The following is a 9,130-nucleotide window of genomic DNA, read 5'->3' as shown; positions in this document are numbered from 1 at the left end:
TTATGTTAATATGATTAATTTTATGCTAGATATAGGGTTTATAGCTTTGGATATTCAATTGCATGTTCATTAGACAAACTATATCCAAAAGCTATTAGGGTTTGCATGTACACCATATGATTGATGTATTACTCATAACCTATCAGTGGTATCAGACCCTAGGGCTGTTTGTTGAATGTATTTGATGCTATAGTTGATTATTCATGCTTTAAAATCGAAAATTAGGGCTTCTGGGGGCTGGACTCGTCGAGTCCATGGTTGAACTCGCCAAGTCCATGGTGAACTCGATGAGTCCATGCTTGACTCGACCAATCAGCTGGTCAGATTGAGGTAATTTCGGGATTTTGTGCTCCTTTGGCTGTGGGATAGTTACCAAAAAGTTTTTTATTGATATAAATCAGATTTTTATGATATTGGGTGATTATCCTTGCCACAATAAAAGATAAGTTCATATTAATTAAATAATTATTTCCTTATATGATAAATTTTAATTATTTGAATTATTTGGTGAATTATCTTGCAAGAAATTGGACTACGTCAAAATTAGATAATTGCCTTATTTGAATTTTGTGATCTAGAATGTTCTTGATAAAGTTTGGAAAAGTTTCAAATTAACCCTTTAGGTTTCATAGTTTAAATTTGAGCTTAATAGTTTTAGTTTTGAAATTTAAATAGTTGAACCATAATGTTTTGAAATGTTGAAAACTTGCCCTCAAGTTTTGAAATTTAAAATTTAATTAAAAGTTTAATTTTGTAATGTTAAATTCTAAAACCCTTGTACTTTGAAAAGTTCAAATCACACCCTTATGTTTTTATTAATTAATTAAAGTGTATAATTAAAAGAGATTTAATAAAACATAAAGTTTTGGTTTACATTTAATTAAATTAAAAGTATAATTTATTAAATTAGACCACCTAGTATTTTAAAAAGTGTAAAATACACCCTATACTATATATATGTAACACTAAAAGTCTAATATTATATATATATATATATATATATATATATATATATATATATATATATATATATATGAGTAAAAGTCAGTCATATCATTAGTATGCCCATTTACGAAACTGGTCTATAAGGGATGTTTAAAGAAAGTAACTATAAATTGGCGATTGAATGGGTATTCACTCTTAGCCACCACACTCTTGACTAGTGGATGGTCGTTAGGCGAACAGGTAGGATGGGACAGAAACCTTCCATTATAAGTATAATAAAGTACAAAGTAACTAAATTCTTTTACAAATTCCCAAATCATAGTTACTTTAGGCAAAATGTGAAATTATATGCTAATCCATGGAATTACACTTCGTACCCTTGTCAAACATTATTGGAGTGTGTGTCGTTAATTGGTACACTAATTTGGGGATGACATTGGTGGCGAAGGGTGGCTCGATGTTTATCATAGATCAATAGAGCGTGTGTGGCTAACTGGCACATTGATTAGGTGATTGTAGCATTGAGTGCACCACGTGATTCGTATGGTTATTCATACCTTATTTGTGATCCTCGGAATCCCAGTCACAAATGGAAGGGCATAATCGAGATTTAAATATGCCATTGAAAAGTTCAATGAATCTCAAAAGATCTAGGAGTTTCAATTCATTTAAAACTTAAACTCCTTTTTCGTTTTTTGTAGTGAAAATTGGTAAATCGTCATTTACCTACCTTCAAGTATTCTGCAAATATGAAACATCCCAAAACACGCCCAAAAATTTTTGTTTAATAATTACTAAAAACACCATGGTAATGTCATAAGGTAAAACTCGTACGTCAATATCTCAAAAAAATAGCAAAGTGTTATGAGTAAACTGTATCCAGACTACATCAATTCACATCTATGAAAAACTAAAGACAACTCCCAGGACTACTGAAGCTGTGGTGTGTGTGATGCCATCAACCCGAGCTCTTCTCTTTGCTTGCAGAAGTACCTGAAACCAAAACTGAAACTGTAAGCACGAAGCTGAGTGAGCTCCCCCAGAATACCACATACCATACAATACATATAAACAATTACTGGGCCTTGCCCACTGCATCAGACCAAAGTCCGGAAACTGCATCAGACCGAAGTCCGGAACTAACAAGGGCCTTGCCCTCTGCATCGGACCGAAGTCCGGAACTACTGAGGCCTTGCCTCCTGCATCGGACCGAAATCCGGAGCTAACTGCATCAGACCGAAGTCTGGAACTAACTGCATCGGACCGAAGTTCGGAACTACTGAACATAGCATAACATAAACTAGGGGTGTCAATTTATGACACGACACGACAAAAATACACGAAACAAAACGAAATTGAGACGAAATCAAAATTCGAATTCGTGTTCGTGTCGTTTTCGTGTCAAGATTAGAAAACATGATGTCGTGTCGTGTCGTGTTCGCGTTTATAAATTGACACGATTAGGCAAGTAGTTGTCGTGTTTTTCGGATTTGTCGTTTTTGTCGTGTTATAAATCTTTAAGTATGAACGAAATACACTAGTAGTTATGCAATATTATATTTGTCGTGTCGTGTCGTGTTGTCGTATTTTAATTGGTTCGTTTTCGTGTTAATGGAAAAAAACACGACATCGTGTCGTGTCGTGTTCGTGTTATACAAAAAATTGTCGTGTCGTGTCATGTCAGACAAAAACACGACATGACTGCCCGATTTGACAGCCCTAACATAAACATATCAACTAGCATGAACACATAAACTGCATACTGCATCGGGCTGTAACCCGGAACACATAACACATAAATCATGTCTGAGCCACGAAGGCATCAAATATACTAAAATCTGCATCGGACCGAACTCCGGAAAATACTACTAGCTAAACGGGCCGACATTGTGGCCTTAGACCCGTTCCTACTGGAAGGAAACTCACCTCGTGATCCGGCAGCTGAGTGTATGGCTCTGGACGCTATCTGCTGGTGCTCCGGTATCTCCCCAGCTACAATCCCACAAATACACTCAATTAAATACTAATAACTGCATTGGGGTAAAATGACTCTTTTACCCTTGGCTAAAGTCAACTCTCCTGGTCAAAGTCAACTTACAGTTGACTTGACTCGTCGAGTTGGGCCGCCAACTCGCCGAGTCCCTACTCTCACTTCTCAACCTTGTTCACTGCTACTCGTCGAGTATGGAATAAACTCGACGAGTTCCCTTTCGATTCTAGAACTCAGGCTATCTGCATCCGACTCGCCGAGTTGTATGAACAACTCGACGAGTTGTTCTTGAATCTATGATGATTGCCTTAGACTCGCCGAGTTGTATGAACAACTCGTCGAGTCCCTCCATTACTGAGTTGAACCTCCGACTCACTGAGTCCATTCTACTACTCACTAGTCCCCACTCGGAATCACTCAAAAAGGAAAGATCAGGGACTCGCGGCTCGACTCGCCGAGTCCGAAGAACGACTTGCCGAGTCGCATGCATGCAGTTACTAAAAACTCAATTTTGCTCAAAACCACTGCATACAATTTATAGATCTGAGTTTCTAAGGCTTGTTAACCACGTAAAGTTTCCAACTGTACGTGTACATACACATGAAAAGGGATTTAAAGGTTGAAAAGGCACTTAAAAGAGTAGATCTAGGGTTATCATGCAAAATGGCTCCATAAAGGTGATAAATCTACGTTTTTGGAACTGAAACATGGCTAGATCCGAAGGCTAATCAACCCAATGTGATCTCTCTACTATAAACAAGCTAAGAAATGGATAAAATGGACTAAATGTGCTTGTAATGGAGAATCAATCATAGAAATAGAAGGAAATCCGATTATTACCTCAATAAGCTCTGTAGTGGTGCAAGATCTTGGATCTTCTTCTACTCCTTTGGATCTAGCCTCCTTCTCCTCTTCAAAACTTCAAGATTCACACAAGAAATGCTCAAATACTCAAGGGAATGGTTAGGGTTTGCTAAATGATGCTCTGAGGGTGAAGGAGACGAGTTTGGGACTCATAAGATGGTTTAAATAGGGTGCAAACCCGGGGATTTAGGGTTTCTACCTGGCAGGCGGACTCGCCGAGTCCCGAATATGGACTCGTCTAGTCGCCGATCTATACGCTGCTCAAGATCCCATCTCTACTTGACGAGTCTGGCAATAGACTTGCCGAGTCCCTCTTGAAACTTTTAAATAAATAACATGAAAACAACATACCAGATACGGGTCGTTACAATTCTCCCCCACTTGACTGAGACTTCGTCCTCGAAATCTGCTATGGCTGGATCTGCAAATAACTCTGGGTAGTGCTCTCTCATCACATCCTCAGCCTCCCACGTCCACTCAGACCCCTTCCGGTGCTCCCATTGCACCTTCACTAGCTGAATTACCTTGTTCCTTAAGGTCTTTGACTTCCGGTCCAGAATCACGACCGACCTCTCAATATAATTCAGGCTGCTATCAACCTGAATATCTTCTAAGGGAACAACTACTGACTCATCCACCAAACACTTCCTTAACTGAGACACATGGAAAGTGTTGTGGATCTGGCTAAGCTCTACTGGAAGATCCAACCGATAAGCAACCCGACCCACCCAGGACAAAACCCTGAAAGGACCAATGAACCTGGGGCCCAGCTTGCCCCTCTTCCGAAACCTGATGACACCCTTCCAAGGTGAGACCTTGAGAAGGACCATATCGCCTACCCGGAACTCCAAGTCTGAACGCCTCCTGTCGGCGTATCTGTTCTGCCGACTCTGCGCAGTTTGCAGTGTACTACGAACCTGCTGAATCAACTCGGTCATCTTGAGCACCACCTCCGTGCTCCCAATGACTCGTTGACCGACCTCGCCCCAACAAATCGGGGTCCTGCACTTCCTCCCATAAAGCATCTCAAAGGGAGGTCGATCATTGCTCGAATGATAACTGTTGTTATATGAAAATTCCGCTAACGGAAGATACGTATCCCAACTGCCACCGAAGTCTAGGACACATGCCCGGAGCATGTCCTCGAGAGTCTGAATCGTCCTCTCGCTCTACCCGTCCGTCTGAGGGTGGAAAGCGGTGCTGAAATGGAGACGAGTACCCATCTCATCGAGAAACCGCTTTCAGAATCTGGATGTAAAACAGACGTCTGGGTCTGACACCACCGATACCGGCACTCCATGACGTGCAACTACCTCCCACACATAGATATCAGCTAACTTCTCCGCCGATATACTCTCCTGGATCGGTATGAAATGAGCACTCTTCGTCAACCAATCCACTACTACCCAAATTGAATCTACCCCACGTGCGGTCTTGGGAGGCTTGGTGATAAAATCCATGGTGATGTCTTCCCATTTCCACACGGGAATGTCTAACGGCTGCATCTTGTCGTGAGGCCTCTGGTGTTCTGCCTTGACCATCCTGCAGGTCAGGCACCTCTCTACATACCAGGAGACATCCCGCTTCATGCAGGGCCACCAGTACTCGGTTCGAAGATCTCTATACATCTTCATCGCCCCTGGGTGGATAGAAAATCGAGACTTATGAGCCTCATCCATCAAAACCTGCCGTACCCCACCCCCGTACGGTACCCACACTCTCCCATGAAGGGTCAACAACCCCTGACTATCATAATCAAACAAAGCTACCCGACCCATTATCCTCTCACACTTCTATCTTTCCTCCTTGAGGCCCTCAACCTGAGCCTCCCTGATCCGTTCCAAGAACGGAGTAATCACTGTCATCCTCAAACATAAGTCTCTGATAGGGGCTGCTGTCACCTTGCGACTTAGGGCGTCAGCCACTACGTTGGCCTTCCCTGGATGGTAAAGGATTTCACTATCATAATCCTTTAGCACATCCAACCACCTCCTCTGCCTCATATTTAAACTCGGCTGATCCATAAGGTATCTCAAACTCTTGTGATTCATGTAGATGGTACAACAGACCCCATAAAGGTAATGTCTCCAAATCTTGAGGGTAAACACCACCGCCCCCAGCTCTAAATTGTGGGTAGGATAGTTAGCCTCGTGAGGCTTCAACTATCTCGAGGCGTAAGCTATCACATGCCCTCGCTGCATCAATATTGCCCCCATACCTGTGATTGAGGCATCATAGTAGACTACAAAATCCTCTATTCCCTCTGGCAGGGTAAGGATCGGAGCCTCGCACAACCTCTGCCTGAGGGTCTCAAATACCGCTTGCTGCTTAGGCCCCCAACGAAACACCACCGACTTCTTGGTCAGTCGGGTGAGCGTTACTGCTATCTTGGAGAAATCCTGAATGAATCTTCTGTAATACCCTGCCAAACCTAGGAAACTCCGAATCTCGGATGGAGACTTCAGGACCTCTATCTTGGCCGGGTCTACTAAGATACCCTTCTGGTTGATGAGGTGACCTAGGAACTGCACCTCACGCAACCAGAACTCGCACTTGGAGAACTTTGCGAAAACTCTCTCCCTTCTCAAAACTTTTAGCACCTCCCTCAGGTGCTCCTCATGCTGCTCCTGAGTCTTGGAATACACCTAGATATCATCTATGAATACTATCACAGACTGATCCAACATCGGTCTGCATACGCGATTCATGAGATCCATGAATGCGGCTGGAGCATTAGTGAGCCCAAAAGGCATCACCACGAACTCAAAATGACCATAACGGGTCCTGAAAGCAGTCTTCTGCACATCTTCGCCTCTTACTCACATCTGGTGATATCCGGAGCGTAAATCGATCTTGGAGAACCATGACACCCCCTGAAGCTGATCAAACAAATCATCTATCCTCGGGAGGGGGTAACGGTTCTTCACCGTTACCTTATTCAACTCCCGGTAGTCTATACACATACGATGCAACCCATCCTTCTTCTTCACAAACAGGATCGGAGCTCCCCAAGGTGAACTACTCGGCCGAATAAAACCCTTGTCTAGCAACTCCTGCAGCTGCATAGACAACTCCTGCATCTCAGGGGGAGCTAGCCGGTACGGTGCCTTAGCTATCGGAGCTGCACCAGCAATTAGGTCGATCCTAAACTCGACCTGCCTCTCAGGAGGTATTCCTGGTAAATCCTCCGGGAATACATCCGGAAAGTCTCGCACTACCGGAACATCGTCAACTGTCGTCTTGGCCTTCTCCCGGGCATCCAAGACATAAGCTACATAACCGGCGCAACCCTGCTGAAAATAGCGCCTCGCCCTCGCGGCTGAACAAAAAGCTGGTCCACGCTATGGGCTCTCGCCCTGAATCACTAACTCTCCCGCACTGGGAGTGCGAACCCTCACTAGCTGCAACTCGCAATCAATCACTGCCCTGTTGGGACTCAATCAATCCATGCCCACTATAACCTTATTCCCTCGCAGGGGAATAGGGACCAAGTCCACCGAAAACTGCTCGTCGAACAACTGAAGAGAACATCCTCTATGCACCCTGGTGACCCACACGGTCCTGTCATCTGCTATCTCGACCTCTAGTGGACAATCCAGCTCCCCTAGAGCTCTACTAAATCTCTTGCTAAGCGCTAGCGATACAAACGATCGGGTAGCCCCCGAATCAAATAAAACCGTAGCAGAAATGCCGTTCACAGAGAACGACCCTATACAAAACATGTAACCATAAGCAGTAATAAATAATAATATAGAGATGAAGGGAAGATACATACCCATCACCACATCAGGAGTCGCTCGTGCCTCCTCTGCTGTCATTTGAAAAGCTCTACTCTTTGCCACTGGTGCCTCGGCTCGGCCCTGCCGGCCATCTGTAATCCTCAAAGTAGCAGGGGCAGGTGCAACCACCTTCCCTGCTGCAACTAAACTCAGACACTGGGACTTTTTTATGTCTCCTCTGATTGTACTGAAAGCAAATCAGATCTGATGCTGCAGTAGCGGTACCAGGGGCCGTACAATCCCTGCTCAAATGCCCAGTCCGACCGCACTTGTAGCAGCCGGAACTCCCTGCCTTGCACACCCCATCGTGCAATCTCCCACACTTGCCACATCGACCGTGGCTCTGCTGACTCCTGGATCTGTGATCTGAAACCTTAGGATTTTTGCCCGAACTACCTGTACCCAAAACCGCCTCCGGTTTCCTCTTCTTCTCCATCTCAAGGTCAATCTCCCTCTCCCGAGCCCTAGGAATCATGTCATCCAGCGTTTTACTGCTGGACCGACTCACAAACCAGCGGATATCGCTCCGCAGCATCTCATGATAGCGGGCCTTCTTTATTTCCTCATCGGCTGCATACTGAGGAACGAGAAGAGCCCTCTCCCTGAATTTGGCGGTGATCTCTGCCATGGTCTCTGTAGTTTGGGTGAGGTCCTGAAACTCTCTGGCTAACTGTTGCACCTCAATGACCGGTGTAAACTCCGCACTGAACCAATGGTATGTCCGACCTCCTCCCACCATTCCCGTGCCCTATCCTTCAGAAGACAGGACGTCAATCTAACCTTGTCCCCCTCAGGACATCTGCTCATGCGGAAAGTGTTAGCCACATCCGCCAACCATCTAGTACTCGCTATGGGGTCCCGTGCCCCGTGGTAATCTGGAGCTCCACATGCCCTGAACTCCCTGAACGTAAGTGTGCGCGACCCCATCATGGCCGCCACCTCGGCACGGAAGGTGCCCAATCTCTCATCCATTAGCTCTAGGATACCCTCCTTGATCGAACCGAAGATCACAGGAGTCTGCTCCAGTATGATACGAGTAATCTCTGAAGAAAGAAACTCTCTGGTCTGCTCATCCAACTGCCCGGCCTCCGGGCCTGCTCCTGATCCCCCTCCGGCACATGAACTGCCGACTGCTGGCCTCGAACGCAAAACTACCATTCTGAAACAAATCATAGCAACATTAGAAAACTGAAATATCTTAAGGGATCATTGATACCAATACTAGTTTCCTGGTCTTGTCTCAGCCTTCCTTGATTCGAGTACGGATCCTTACTTTCAGTAGTACGGGCCCATACTACCTTCCACATCTATCCGTACTTTCCTCAAGAACTGCCTTGACTCCACCAAGTCACTTCTACTACTACTGATCTCTGCTACTCTCATCCTAAGCTTACCCTAGGTAAATCTCTGACTCCATTCAAACCAGTCCTCAGCTGCTGAAGGCCTCCTTGTAATACTAATTAGTCATCACCTGAATACCATCACATGTGATGAGGCTCATATAATCTTTCAAGTAATAGACTCATCCCTACAACGGTTAGACTCAAACAAG

Source organism: Lactuca saligna, chromosome 3 (genome assembly GCF_052625555.1).
Source record: "Lactuca saligna cultivar CGN05327 chromosome 3, ASM5262555v1, whole genome shotgun sequence".
Classification (NCBI taxonomy): domain Eukaryota; kingdom Viridiplantae; phylum Streptophyta; class Magnoliopsida; order Asterales; family Asteraceae; genus Lactuca; species Lactuca saligna.
This window is presented reverse-complemented; position numbering follows the sequence as displayed.